The sequence below is a fragment of the Suricata suricatta genome, chromosome 2 (genome assembly GCF_006229205.1).
Source record: "Suricata suricatta isolate VVHF042 chromosome 2, meerkat_22Aug2017_6uvM2_HiC, whole genome shotgun sequence".
Taxonomy (NCBI): domain Eukaryota; kingdom Metazoa; phylum Chordata; class Mammalia; order Carnivora; family Herpestidae; genus Suricata; species Suricata suricatta.
The window spans coordinates 102,989,721-103,005,651 of NC_043701.1; the positions used below are offsets into that span (position 1 = coordinate 102,989,721).

At 43.4% G+C, this 15,931-nt stretch overlaps 1 long non-coding RNA gene across 1 annotated transcript in view; it reads left to right on the forward strand.

Annotated features, from left to right (window-relative positions):
- The window catches only part of LOC115271790, a 26,831-nt gene extending 16,257 nt beyond the window's left edge, over nt 1–10,574 (forward strand). The window contains exons 4-5 of the long non-coding RNA XR_003900094.1: nt 1–55; nt 10,318–10,574. The exon at nt 1–55 is cut by the window's left edge and continues 26 nt beyond it. This is a non-coding gene — a long non-coding RNA (uncharacterized LOC115271790). The remainder of the gene's footprint in view (nt 56–10,317) is intronic.
- The last annotated feature ends 5,357 nt before the right edge of the window (nt 10,575–15,931 follow it).

Here is a 15,931-nt window from a genome sequence, read left to right on the forward strand (position 1 = left end):
ACATCATTGGAGGCCAGCTCTCCGCAAGAGGTTATGCCAGATGCCAGCCTAGAAGGTGAGAACTGCCTTATCAACTAAATGAAGAAATCGGTTGGGACAAGTATTAGACAATCTTAGGGAATTTTGTGAGTGGAGGGAAGGGAAGAATGTGCAAAGTAGCTATGAGTTGTCTTAAAGCTCAGATGTAGAATGTTTGGGAGATGTTACAAAATTGCTTTTCTTTTGTTTAATGTTTCTTTGTTTTTGAGAGAGAGAGAGAAAGAGAGAGAGAGAGAGAGAGCATGAGTGGAAGAGGGGCAGAGAGAGTTGGGGGGACAAAGGATTCGAAGAAGGCTCTGCACTGATAGTAGCAAGCTTGATGCAGGGCTCAAACTCATGAATTGCAAGAGCAGGACCTGAGCCAAAGTCAGATGCTCAACTGACCGAGCCACCCAGCCGCCCCACAAAACTGCCTTTCTTAACCAGAAACCTAGAGACTAAAGTATGAATAAGAAAGATTAGGATGGTTGTAGGGGGACATGAACAGATCTGCCCAGGAAATGTATCAGGAATGACCAAATTGCAGAAGACCTTGGATACTTCCTGTGGGAGGGATTGGTCCTTTAACTAGCTGGGGAAGCAGGTTTTGAGAAGGAGCGAGCATTATACCAGATCTGGTAGCAAGTCCAACTGAAATCAGCTTTACTGACACGGCCAATTGAGCAAAAGGCAGCACGGTTTTAAAACCAAAATATATCCTTATTTAAGTCTGTATGCACATATGTATGTATAAAATCTTTGTACCCAGCATGGGGCTTGAACTTATGACTCTGAGATCAAGAGTTGTATGTTCTTCGGACAACTGGCAAGATGACCCCCAAATCTAACTTTTAGTAGGATCTACTCCACAGCACCTACCTTGAGGGGATAAGGCAGAGTAGCAGGAGGAAGAGTGAGATTTTCTGCTGGGTTCATGAGCGACATTAGTATTTGGCTAGAGTTTAGATCAAGTAAGACTCAAAAAATCTTCATATGTTCTTGTATGATTTTACTTTCCCACCCATACATCTACCCAGCATTTATTTTATTTTTATTTTTTTTTTATTTTTTATGTCTTTATTTTATTTTTAGAGACAGAGTGAGCAGTGAAGGGGCAGAGAGAGAGGGAGACACAGAATGTGGAGCAGGCTCCAGGCTCTGAGCTGTTAGCACAGAGCCTGACGCGGGGCTCAAACCCACGAACTGTGAGATCATGACCTGAGCCGAAGTCGGATACTTAACCGACTGAGCCACCCAGGCGCCCCACATCTACCCAGTGTTTATTGATCATTTATTTTGTGCCTTTATTCTCTAGAGATAAACCAAAATTGTTGAATTAAAAAAAATTTTTAATGTATTTTTTTATTTTTTTTTAAATATTTTATTTCTTTGAGAGAGAGACAGCATGAGCAGGGGAGGGTCAGAAAGAGAGAGGGACACAGAATCCAAAGACAGGCTCCAGGCTCTGAGCTAGCTGTCAGCGCAGAGCCCGATACGGGGCTCGAACCCACGTATAACAAGATCATAACCTGAGCAAAAGTTGGACGCTTAACCGACTGAGCCACTCAGGTGCCCCTAAATTTACTTTTGAGAGAGAGAGAAAGAGGCAGCGTGAGCAGGGGAAGATCAGACAGAGAGGGAGACACAGAATCTGAAGCAGACTCCAGGCTCCAAGCTGTCAGCCCAGAGTCTGATGCGAGGCTTGAACCCATGAACCATGAGATCATGACTTGAGCCAAAGTTGGATGCCTAACCAACTGAGCCACCCAGGTGCCCCTAAAATTGTGGTATTTTTAAAAAATGTTTTTAAATGTTTATTTTTGAGAAAGACAGAGACAGACAGACAGAGAGTGTGAGTGGGGTGGAACAGTGAGAGAGGGAGACACAGAATCTGAAGCAGGCTCCAAGCTCTAAGCTGTCAGCACAGAGCCCAACACAGGGCTCAAACTCACAAACTGCGAGATCATGACTTGAAACAAGTCAGATGCTTAACTGACTGAGACACCCAGGTGCCCCCAAATTGTTGAATTTTTAATTCATAAAATTCAAGGGTGCCTGGGTGGCTCAGTCGGTTAAGTGTCTGGCTTCCAGCTTCGGCTCAGGTCATGATCTCACGGTTCGTGGGTTTGAGCCCCACGTCGGGTTCTGTGCTGACCACTAGCTCAAGAGCCTGGAGCCTACTTCGGATTCTGTGTCTCCCTCTCTCTCTGACCCTCCCCTGCTCATTCTGTCTCTCTCTGTCTCTCAAAAATACATAAAAAACATAAAAATATTGTTTAATTCATAAAATTCTATGTTTTCCAAAAATCATTACCACAATATTCTGTCTCTGGAGCATGTTACCACACTAGTCAAGGAGAAGGGAGCTAAAATTTGTTGAGGGTGAAAGTCACACAATTAACCAATGGCAAAATTGCACAAAATTCAGGTTGACTTGTCTGTCTATGCCCTTTGGATCACATCTCTGAAAATGATTATCTTAATATATTGGATTTCTCTCTTCTAATGCTTCACCAGGAAACATTGGTTATTGCCTTTTTTGAGAAGACTCTTATTGCTCCCAAGAGTCTTAAATAATCTTAAAGAAAATTACACTAAAATATTCCCATTCCTTAAAAAAAATTAGACTTAAGTATGTTTTTATGGACGTCTATTCTGGTCTCACACTGTAATTATAAGAGTTCCTAATAGATACTGAGCACTTAAACAAAATTTTTTGTGTGTACACAAATACACATTTAAAAACAGAGCTTTGAGGATTAGATGTAATTCTCAGTAGATAATATATATTGTTGTATATACAAAATACATACTCAAAACATACTGCCTACAAGTATATTATCCACATTGCTTTGGGCTGAATTTTGTCTCCCAAAATTCATGTGCTGAAGACCTAATGTCCTGTTACCTCAGAATGTGACAGTATTTGAAGAGGTAACCAGAGGAAATGAGGTCACCACGGAGGACTGCAATCTGATTGGATGGCGGTCCTGGCACGGAGAGGAGGAGGAGGACACAGGCAAGCACGGAGGGAAGACCACGTGAGGACACGAGGAACAGCCACCTCCAAGCCTTGGAGGGAAGCCTCAGAAAGAACAACTCTGTCGACATCTTGGTCTTGGACTTCTAGCCTCCAGATCTGTGAGAAAATAAATGCCTGTTATCGAAGTCACCAGGCTATGGTACTTTGTTAGAGAAGGTCCAGCAAACGATTACATACATTTTACAAATGAGGGGTTTCAAAGTTCAAGACTTTGCACAGATATGTGGCCCTATCAGGCTCAAATGTGGGTTCATCTGACCAGAAACCATCTCTTGCACCCCACCCCCCACCGAACATGCTCCAGGGAAATAATAAATAGTTATTATTGCTTCCCTCTACTGAAATAACTTTACACCCTCCCACCCCCGCCCAAATCCTTTGCACAGTCCTTTGCTGAGCGAGTCACTGATGCCTCCATGTCAGCTCTGATTTCCTGACTCCTGTCAACGACTATGAGAATTAAACTCTTAGCTGGTTTGCCTTCCAAAACAGTAACTATAAAAGCTTCACACATAATTCAGAGGATCCAAAACAACATTTTTCTTCCTAAGATAAAAAGGATATTTGGGGCTTCTGGGTGGCTCAGTCAGTTGGGCATTCAATTTCGGCTCAGGTCATGATCTCACAGTTCATGAGTTCTAGCCCTGCATCAAGCTCTGTGCTGACAGCTCGGAGCCTGGAGTCTGCTTCCTATTCTGTGTCTCCCTTTCTCTCTGCCCCTCCCCTACTCATGCTCTGTCTGTCTCTTTCTCAAAAATAAATAAATATTTAAAAACTTAAAAAAATGTTAAACAGTATTTTAATGCTTTTTAAAAGGATATTGAAGGCTGGAGTTTCTTTTTTTTTAAATGTTTATTTATTTTTGAGAGACAGAGAGACAGCATGAGCAGGGGAGGGTCAGAGAGAGAGGGAGACACAGAATATGAAGAAGGCTCCAGGCTCTGAGTTGTCAGCACAGAGCCCAAAGCAGGGTTTGAACTCAAGAACTGCGAGATCATGACTTGAACTGAAGTCGGCCGCTTAACCGACTGAGCCATCCAGGCGCCCATGGAGTTGCATTATAGTCAAAATGGAGCCCCCAAATCTGTCCCTTTAGTTCTAATAAGCTTGGAGCACACGTGGATTTTATTGAGCAAAATGAACTCTGGGCAGGTCTGTTTACTGACATAACCCGATCGACATGCAGATCCAGTGGGTGTGCCTGCCAAAGAAAACCAGACCGTTTGGTTCAGGGCTGTGTGCCCAGCACACACCCCCATGACTGCCCAGAGTTTGTTTCCACCTTGGTTATCCCTGCCTTCGCTGAAGTTCAGCCCAGAACTAGAAACTAGTGAAGCAATCAGTTTGTAAACAGGGCGGCTACCGTGCCGTATTGGGTTTATTATTGGCCGCCTTATAAATAAATAAATAATTCTTAAAAACAAGGATTGTTTCAAACTCACAAGGGGCCAAATGGCTTGCCGGGCAGTGAGGCGGGAGGCGCCAGGCCGATAAGCTGTTCCTCATATGGGTGGTGCCCTTAGCAGTTGCTTTTCCATTTCTCCCTTCCCGGCTTCTGATATTTGGTCTTACTTAATATTTGTACCTTTTTTTAAATGGCTGTCCCTGTCATTTAACATTGGAGTCCCAGAGTTTAGCCCTGGGGCCTCTCTTCTTCTTGGCCTGCACTCCTTCCGTGATGATCTAATGCCCTCTCATCCTTCGTCCACCTGCTGGTGAAACTCTGCCATCTCTAACAGTATCTCTCTGTGAACTCCAGACTTCTGTATTCAACAGTCCACTCAATATTTCCTCTTGGGACATTTCACAGGCGACTCAGCCTCCTAGGTTTGAACCGAATTCCTCATCTTTCTTCCTGAAACTGCTGCCTGTCAGAGTCTTCCTTACCTTAGTTAATGACAACTTCAGTTTGTCAGGCCATGATCCTTGGAGTCGCCTTGCCTCCTGTGTGCCCCCAAACCCGAGACCCAGTACACAGGAGGGTCGTGCTGGCTCTCTCTACCTTCACGGTGTGTCCGAAGCCTCACCACCACCACCTCTCACCACTACCAAGTTCTTCACCTCCCTGCTCTCCTCATCCCTTGACAGTTGCTTTTCATCTATAGCCCCAGGGGTCCTGGGAGCCTGGGTACCTGATGTGACTGCCCATCACAGTTCCAACACCTCCCAGGCTCATGCAGAACTGACACCATGTCCACCATGGCCTACATTCATTTTCCTTTTTTCATTTCTTCTGTGGCCCGGCTAACGTTTTCCTAGGCTCCTTGCTGTTTCTCTGACGTGTTGGCACAGTCCCTGCCAGCAGGGATTTCGTTCTTGTTGTTCCCTTTGCCTAGAATGCCCCTTCCCCATTCCATGGTGAATCAAACTAACTCTCTAGGACGTATCGCAATAGAATGGTCCCTCCCCAGATACCCACACACCTACTCCCCTCCATCCTTCAAAGTCCTTCCTCTGATGTAATCTGTGAGAGGCCTCCTCTAACTACCAGACACACCATATCCCATTCCCTTTCCCTGCTTGCCCTCCTCTACGGTGCTTTTCATCCTTTACCATGATACATATTTCACTTATTCGTCTGTTGTTCTGACTGACATAACCTCAATACAGTAGGCCTCACATGCAGTGGGCGCTTAATCAATGTGTGCTAAGTGAGTGAATTAATGGAATTCCTCCCTCACAATTTCCCTTATCCAGACAGGAAAGTCCCACTTGCCTGGGAAGAAAGGGAACACCCATGGTGGCTTGAGAAAATTCCCTTGGAATTAATCTGAATCTAGTGGGTGTTGTTTTTGAAGCTCCCTCCTAAGATAAGGTAACTTTTTAATTTATATTCACTATGTATGATTTGGAGGCTCTTCTTTTGCTATGTTGATCTCCATTCTTTTAGACCTTAAATATACTCCTGGATGTATAGCAGCGTCCAACAATCAAGTGAGATTGAGTCGAATCAAGTTGACCGGCTTTATTTCCTCTTCTGGAGCCAAGCAAAGCCACCAAGTTTGACTGGTTGTTTTTGAGTCTTGTCTGATAGTCTTTCTCTGCATTTTGTTTGATTTCCTTTTATTTTATTCCATGTGCCTTTAAAAAAATCTCAGGACTACTATTATAAGGATTAAAGGAAAAGAACATGAATATCTTCAAGCAACAACATCTTCCCTGCTGCTCATGTTTACCTTCTGGGTTATTTCAGATGAACGAATGGGGAGGCGCTCTCTTAGAACACGCGGTAGGAGTTTTCTCTGCACTCTCAAGCGCAATCAATCTAATTTGATTGGCTACAAAGTCATCTGAATTTTAGAATTTTTAAAATTACAGGAAATTTAGAATTACAGAAAAAATTTTAAACAAAATATTTGGTCATTAAAAAGTTCCTTGCGTTAACAAAAGGGTTCAATCAATGTCTATGGAATTCATTTAATGAATAGATAAAAATGATTTTAAATTTGCAACATGCACATATGGAAATGATATTTCAACAGGGCATAATGTATATATACTCTGCTTCTTTTTGTTAATTTTATCATTCTAATTTTCTAGAAATTTTTATTTACTAGAGAGAGAGAGAGAGAGAGCACAAGCAAGTGGGGGAGGCTACAGAGGACAGGGAGACACAGCATCTGAAAACAGGCTCCAGGCTCTGAGCTGCCAGGAGAGAGCCAACGTGGGACCCACAAACTGAGAACATGACCAGAGCCGGAATCAGGCTCTTAACCAACTGAGCCACTCAGGCACCCCAATTTTATTATTCTTTTTTTTTTTTAAAGGTTTATTTATTTATTCTGAGAGAGAGAGAGAGAGAGAGAGAGAGAGAGAATGCATGCATGAGAGTTGGGTAGTGGCAGAGAGAGAGGGAAAGAGAATCTTAAGCAGTGATGGATTGTTGTCAGTGCAGAGCCTTGCTTATAGGTCTCAGTCTCATGAACTGTGAGATCATGACCTGAGCCAAAATCAAAAGTCAAGCGCTTAACCAACTGAGACACCCAGATGCCCCTATTCTGTTTCTTAACTGCTTAAGGATTCCCTTGACCATCCTCTTAATATTTTTTTTCTTTAGCTAGAGAGAGAATGCACCCGTTGGGGAGAGGGGCAGAGGCGGACAGAGAGAGAATATTAAACAGGCTCCATGCTCCGTGCAGCCAGCACAGGGCTCGATCCCACGACCCTGTGACCATGACCTGAGCTGGAGTCAAAAGTCGGCTGCTCAATGGACTAAGCCACCCAGGCACCCTCGAGCTGCCATTTTCTAATCTGCAAAATTGGGAAAGTGATAGTACATGTTTAGATTTTGTTAGTATTAAACATGACAATGCAGGTGAAATGCACAGGACCTCTCCAGCCTACTCAGCGTAGCTATAATTTGTTGACATTTTATGAATGCCGGGAAGATGAGGGAAAGAGAAAGGTGGAGAGTTCTTTTTGGAATACGGGGCTGCTCTGAACTGTCTGCTCCTCCGTCTCAGAGGAAGGGCACTTGAACTTCCCCATCCAGAAGTCTGTCCTTGGGTGGATACTGATCGCACTTTGCACACCCCGTTGCCCTCAGCACACCCTGTTTTCCTTTACACTTACTTTATAGATATCTTCTCTCTTACTGAAATTGTGAACCGCTTGTGTCCAGAGCTTGCTGAAGCACGTGTGTATGGATCTCCATCATTACTGCTTGTTCATATCCAGTTCATGAGCTGGACCCTCCCATCCAATTAGGCAGCTAACATCTGTACTCCTTTACCTTCCAGCTAAAATTCATGTCACAATTCCAATGTGCGGACACAGTATGCACTTCCAACACATTCTTTTTGGAACACATGACAGAGAAAATGGGCCTCCTGCCACACTAGGTCTTCTCCAAGACGAACTTATGTTTGTAAAGCACCCAGAGGTGCACACATTCATTCTGTGTGTTACACTGTCAGTGCAAACCCAGCAATGAGTTCTGACAACCATTGGCAAATAGGAAAATTCCCCTCTCTTGCCCACTGTTGGATTGGGGGTGTTTCCTGGCCCTCAGCTGGGAGGACCTCGAAGAGGGAGATGGTTGCAGTTTCTGGCAGGGAGCAGGATGGTCCTGTTATTTCAGAATTGCCAGCTTGGGTGATCACACTTGTTGGGAAATGATTGCATGGTGGTTCTTATCTTCAGGATGGCTGAAAAATTAGAGAAGGTCAAGGTTTTGCAATAGCTAAGAGGGGTTTCTGAGGAGTTCTTATTACATGTAAGGATTTGGACAGCTGGGACATGTTTGGCCTGGGGAGGTTCTGTGAGCGTGTTTGGGGAAGGAAGCTGGAAGCCTATCTGTTGCTGCAAATGTCTGGGAAGGAGGCGTTTCTATCAAAAGGGTCAGAACAGTGGGGAGGGCAAAGCTGGAGTGTCGCAGCAGGTCTGAGGGTATGGACTTGGTGTTTCCCATCAATGGCAGAGTTGCAACAGCTGGGAAGACCCAGAAGTGGGGATTTTAAAGAGGAAAATAAACCAAGGCTGAGCAGGGGAAAGGTGCCCACAGAGCGGTTCAGCCTTGCCTTGCCCAGCATCTGTTTTTGACACTGAGTTCTTTTTCTTTTTTAAATGTTTCTTTCTTTCCTTTTTAAAAAAATATTTATTTATTTTTAGAGAGACAAAGAGACAGAGAGTGAGTGGGGGAGGGTCTCACAGAGAGATAGGGAGACACAGAATCCGAAGCAGGCTCTAGGCTCTGAGCTGTCGGCACAGAGCCCAAAGTGGGGCTCAGACTAGTGAACTGTGAGATCATGACCTGAGACCAAGTTGGATGCCCAGCCTACTGAGCCACCCAGCGCCCCTCCTCTCCAGTGAGTTCTCAGTGCCGAGTTACCTGCCATCTCTCCAAGGCCCCTCCCCGGTGCTCTCATTTTCCTCCAGGAACTTATGTCTCTAAATTGCCATTCACGTCTTTTGCAACAATCTTGCTGGACCCGTTCAGTTTGTTCAAAAATTTAGAACACTTGTTGGATGATGACGCACACATTAAAAATAACTATTAGAGATGTGAATAAGGTTCAGTAGTACTTCATGGCATGTGGAAAAGCTTTGTATAGACAGGATTTTGCTCAATCAAACCGCATTTAAATTTCACTTTGAGAGGTTGTTGGGGCGCTTGGGTGGCTCAGTCAGTTAAGCATCTGACTTCGGCTCAGGTCATGATCTCGCAGTTCATGGGTTCAAGCCCTACGTCAGGCTCTATGCTGCCAGCTCAGAGCCTGCAGCTTGCTTCAGATTGTCTCTTCTCTCTGCCCCTCCCCCACTCATGTTCTGTCTCTCAAAACTGAATAAATGTTAAAAAAAATTTTTTTTTAAAGTTTGTTATTTAGTTCAAAAGGTGTACAATGTGTATTAGCTTTGTGCTGGGGCTAAAGCAAATAGTTCTTTAAAATGTAAACACCATCAGTCTTATTTAACAATTTTTAGTCTTGAGTATTTATAATCGTTTATAATGATTATAGTGAAATTCATAAGAGTGAATAAAACAAGTACACGGTATAATTATTCATTAGTATAAAGCAAGCACCCATGTAACCACCACTCAGAACTTATCTGAACATCACAAGCCCCCATGGCCCCGTCCTTTCCAATGTAACAATTATCCTCAATTACTCTGACATCTAGTGCTGTTTAGTTTTTCTCCTTTCTGAACTTTATATATATCACATCAGATAGTTTACACTTTTTTTTGTTTCTGGCTTCTTTCACTCCTCATTATGGTAGTGAGATTCGTTAGTGCTGTGTTTACCTGAAGTTCATTCATTTTCTTGACTGAAATAGTATAATGTAAATTCGAAAATTAACTTATCCGTTTCACCATTTCGACACTTAGATTGTTTTCAGTTTGGAGCCCTTATGAAATTGCTGTTGCACGCGTGGGTACACACACAAAAATGCATGGCACACACAGAAGGTTGTAAGCTGAGGTCATTTCTTAGATGAAGCATTTAATAGTTGGCACCTGACCTTCCATATTCTTTCCTGGAAACCATGTGTCCCAGGTGGCATAGGTACAAGACACAAGCAGATTGGGTCTTTGAGTCACCACTTGGAAGGGAGCTGCCTTGGAGAACCACTAGGTCTGCAGTGGATTTTGCATGACCAAAAAATAGCTCCTATGTCTCTAGACATTAAGATTTTGAGTTTATTATCACTGCTGCACAGCCTAGCTAATATCTGACCAGTAGAAACAGAATAAACATTTTGTTTTCAGAAATACTTCTTACCATCAAAATTAATGACTGATTTTTACATTCTAGTTATCAACAGGGTGAAGACGAGTGAGAAAAGGACGTCTGGAAGCAGGGACGCGGATACTGACGTGCTGGACCACGTCCGTGACCCCTCACCATAATACTAGTTGATGGAAGAGTTAAGGGGCCTGTGATTGATTACTGACAAGGACCTACTTGTGGACCAGCTGATGCTTTGATGCCATTTATATGGTTATCTCCTTCTTTTCCAGTGAAAAATGCCAAGATTATTTTCCTTGTTAATTTTCCCCCTATGATGGATACCCAGTGGTAAAAGAGAGACTAAGTGTATGGCCAGGGCTCAGTTAGGAAAACAGCCGCTGTGGGCTCTCAGGGCTGAGAAGGGGAGCTTTTGTGAGTTTGGGAGTAAGTAGAGAGCTGCTAGCTGGTGCAGGGAACCAGCTAGAACTTGAGAGAGAAACCCGTAGCCATGCAGATGCAGTTTTGAAAGGGGGAGCTTGAGAGGGGGTGTGTGGGGGCTCTAGGCTCTGTGGGGGCAGTGGCAGGTGGGGGTGGGCTTCGGGCTGCTGTGAGCACGGGGAGGTGGGCACAGAGCGGGAGGAGAGGGATGCAGTGCCAGGCCCTCTGTGTGTCTGCATCATGCTTGGCCCCACGATCCTCTTCTGCCACCCTCCCAGCTTCCAGATCCCTGGGGAGCTCCTCTTTATTGGACATCTGTAGCCTGCAACCGCACGGAGGAGAAAGGATGCACTGTTGGCAACAGACGGCACAGCTCAGAATCCTCAGTTTGCGAGAAGTAGTTTTCTAACTCATGGACTCTGTTGTTTTTTTTTAAATTTTTAATGTTTATTTATTTTTGAGAGAGAGAAACAGAGCACGAACAGGGGAGGGGCTGAGAGAGAGAGGGAGACATAGAATCCAAAGCAGGCTCCAGGCTCCAAATTGTCAGCACAGAGCCCAACATGGGGGCTTGAACTCACGAACTGAACCGTGAGATCATGACCTGATCTGAAGTTGGCTGCTTAACCCACTGAGCCACCCATGAGCCCCTCTATCTGATGGACTCTTATAGGACATTTAAAAATTGGGGCATTGCTGAAGAAAAGATATGAGATTAGTTTGTCCAAGGCCAAGTGTTATGACTTGAAGAAAGAATAAACGCACATAGCTATACGACCTGTTAACATGACAGACCCAGAAACTGTGCACTTCTGATTTGGTATTTGCTGTTATTTATTTACTGAAGATGGTAAGTGGTGAAATAGTATATAAAAGGAAAAAATAGCTTTGTATTGAATCTGATGATGGAAATTACATCCTGGCAAGAGATGTATTAATTAAAAAATTATGGTAGCTTATTTCTTGAATATGTCAAGAGATAGAAAAGTGAAAGATGTATAGTGAAGATTCCATTAGGATGGTTGTTTTACTATATTGGTAAACAAGTCTAAATTCACTATAATTAGTAAATTTCAACGTAAGATAATCGCTGCTAGTGGAACAGGTGGAAGAACTTTATGGAAAAAAATACTAGAAAATGTGTTGGAGTTAAGGAGTTTGGTGAAGCCAGGATCCTGCCTTTTAGGAGATGAAGAGCCAGTGTCAGGAGGTTATTTCAACAGAAAGCACTATGGTAGGGCAAGCACAATACATCAATGTCAGGGGGTCAGGGAACTCTTCTGGGAGGAAGTGACGTCTAGCCTGAGACCTGTGTCAGAAACAGGGATAAGTCAGGCAAAGAAGTGGGGAGGGGTGCAGGCTCCTGGCCGGGCTGTGTCGGGCTCTGGCGGGACTCGGGAAGAGTGGAAGGAAGGGTTTGGGGGGGGTGTGGGGGGGAAGAATGTTCACACCTGGGCCTGTGGGCCAAATAGGGACGAGATCTTAAGAGTGGAAATCCCATGGGGCATCTGAGTGGCCCTGTTGGTTGAGTATCTGACTTTGGCTCAAGCCATGATCTCAGGGTTCATGAGTCCAAGCCCCACATCAGGCTCTCTGCTGTCAATGCAAAGCCTACTGCAGTTCCTCTGTCCTCCTCTCTCTGCCCCTCCCCCATTTATGCTCGCTCTCAAAAATAAAATAAAAACATTAAAAAAAAAAAAGAGAGTGGAAATCCTGTGACCAGGCAATTACCAGCATTTCCCACATCCCTGTACCCAAACACAGTGGGGACATTGAATCAATAGTGCAGTCATGGTGAAATCAAACTGGGATACATGAAGGGTAACACAGTCTTAAAAGAGAGCAAAGAAATGGTCTTTCCTATTCATTGCTTCAGGACACAGTGTAACAGAGGTAATAGAAAGAGTGGTCTATTATTTGCCCCACAAGATTCTAAGTATGTGATATTGGGATAAACGAAATAAAGTCCTTGACCTCATGCACTTGTGAGAGAAAGCAGACAGAAAATAAGTTTATTTTTTTTAATGTTTTTTTATTTATTTCTGAGAGACAGACAGCACGAGCAGAGGAGGGTCAGAGAGAGAGGGAGGTACAGAATTCAAAGCAGGTTCCAGGTTCTGAGCTAGCTGTCAGCAAAGAGCCTGAGGCGGGGCTTGAACCCACAAACTGTGAGATCATGACCTCAGCCGAAGCCAGACGCTTAACCGACTGAACCACCCAGGTGCCCCAAGAAAATAAATTTAAAAAGTATCATTCGATTTGGACCCCTACACTTTGAGGGCCATGCCTGGCTTCAGTGGGCATTCTGGTGCCCCAGGCCATTTCTCTACTTTTGATCTGGAATGAGACGCCACACTGTGCAGTGTGGAACTGCTTTCCCCAAATGGCCAATATCCGATTCTTATAAATAGGGGGAGAAGTAGTGTGGGTATTTTTGATAAGGCTGCAGTTTATTAAGCTAAAGAAAGATGGGGCAATGAGTGGGGATGTGACAACATTCAACATAATAGGGGACAGCATAAAAAAAAAGAGTACAACTAAGAAGCTTCTGCACAGCAAAGAAAACCATCAACCAAATGAAAAAGCAACTTATTGGATGGGAGAAAATACTTGTGAGTCATATATGTGATAAGGGGCTAATACCCAAAATATATAAAGAATTCACCCAAATTTAATAGAAAAAAAAAACCATTCAAACAATCTGATTAACAAATGGGCAGGAGATCTAAATAGACGTTTTCACCAAAACATAAGGATGGCCAACAGATACATGATTAGATGCTCAGTATCATTAATCATCAGGGAAATGCAAATCAAAACCACAGTGAGATACCACCTCACACCTGTTAGACTAACAATAATGGAAGACAGGAAATAACAAGTATTGGAAAGGATTTGGAGAAAAGGGAATCCTGGTACATTGTTTGGTGGGAATGTATTTATGGAAATAATATGGAGTCTCTCCAAAAAATTAACAATAGAACTACCTTATGATCCAGTAATCTTACTTCTGAGAATTTATCCAAGGAAAGTGAAAACACTAATTTAAAAAGGTATCTAAACCTTCGTAGGCATTGCAACATTATTTTTAACTGAGACATGGAAACAATTTAGGTGTCCTTCAATGAATGAATAGACAAAGACAATGTATTATATACACACGCAATGGAATATTATTTAGCTACAGAAAAGAATGAAATTTTGTCATGTCTGACAACATGAATGGACCTTGAAAACATTTTGATAGTGAAAGAAGTCAAACAGAGAAAGACAAATATTGTCCGATCTCACTAACATGTGGAATTTAAACCAACCAACCAACCAACCAACCAACCAAACAAAACAAACAAAAACCAAATAAGCTCACAGATACAGAAAGCAGATTCGTGGTTAAAAGAGGTAGGAGGTGGTGGGGGTGGGAGAAATGGGTGAAAATTTTTTCAGTTTAAATAAATTAAACAAAACTTTTTAAAAAGGGAGTAAAGCAGGAGTTAAAGGCTGTAGTATAAGAAAATTAACATATGGCCAGATGTAGGGGGTAGAGCAAAATTTTGTACAGCCTGAAAGCTTGCCAAATTCGGGGACCTTCTTTAAGAGAAAAATATCAATTATACAATTAGATACAAAAAAATATTCAGGGGCACCTGTATGGCTGAGTTGGTTTAGTGTCTGACTTCAGCTCAGGTCATGATCTTGTGGTTTGTCAGTTTGAGCCTCATATCGGGCTCTGTGCTGACAGCCTGGAGCCTGGAGCCTGCTTCAGATTCTGTGTTTCCCTGTCTCTCTGCTCCTCTGCCACTCAGGGTCTGTCTATCTGTCTCTCCCTCAAATATAAATATAAATAAATAAATATTCACTTAAAATGAGAAATGCATCACAACAAGCTATAATGCTTAAAAGGCCAACAAATACCATAAACTTCAAGAAAAATCCACAATAAAACATTTTAATAAACTGCCTGACACACCTCCCCATAATACTCTTTTTCATTTTTTAGCTGCATATCCTTTCCCTCCAATTTTACTCAGGTATGGCTGACAATTAAAAAGTGTGTGTATTTGAGGTATACCATTGTATACTTTGATACATATATACATTGTGAAATACTCACCCCAATCAAGGCAATTAGCTTTATCCCTGTGTGGTGAGAAATTTAAGATCTGCCCTATTAGCAAATTTCAAGTATGCGATACAATGTTGTTAACTATAGTCACATTGTTGCACATTCGATCTCCAGAACTTATTTATCTTGTGTAATTGAAGCTTGGTGCCCCTTGAACAGCACCTCCCCATATCCATAGCTGCGTTTATCATGATGAGCACTGAAATGTATAAAGTTATTGAATCACCATATTGTATACCTGAAACTAAATTACACTGACTATTACCTGGAATTTAAATAAAAACTTGTAAGGAAACAAATAAAAGAGAGAAAAAAAAGAGCTTCGGCCCTGGAGCTAGACTATTTGGGTTTGGATCTTGTCATTGCCACTTTACAGCTTGGGCATTTAAAAAATATCTCTGTGCCTGAGATTTTCCCATCTGTGAAATGGGTATAAGTAATGTTAAGATTAAGGAAATTAGTTCAGGCAGAGTGCTTACAACAGTGTCTGGCACATGAAGGCTCAATATTTATTAGCTGCTGCTGTTATTATTATTGTTGTTGTCGCTGTTGGATGTGACCCTTCTTAACCACCTGTAAACCCCAAGAAGACTTTGCGTCTGGACTAGAACCAGGGTTCCCAGTTTCCTGAATGGACTGTTGACTAAATGTAGGAGGAAGGCAGGGAGGAAGAAGTCAGAGATCAATGGGATTCCCCACCCCTCGTAATATTGATGTCGCCAAATAACATTTAAGTAAAAGAAGAAAATGGGTCTATAAATTAATCTGCTAAACGAGCAATAACACTGGACCTGACATCATTTTGTTCCCAAATGACATGAGTATAACTTAAAGTTGCCTTTTAATTCAGTCTCCCACAGACATTGTCCCCAAGACACTTCATTTCCCCCTAGGGTGAAGGACTGGGGCCAGCAGGGGCCAGGCTCAGGCGGCGGCCGGGGGAAGCGGGGGGAGCCCGGGACACCGCGGGGGCGCAGTCAGGCAGAACCCCTTCGGTGACTCGGGCGGGGTGTCAGTCCTGGCCGCCAGGGGCCCTCGGCCACCCTTCTTCTGCAGGCAGCGTGCCCGGGCAGGGGTGTCGGCGCCTCCGCCCCTCCCCGCGCAGCGAGCGCCCCTCTCCGGCCGGCGGGGCCCCGG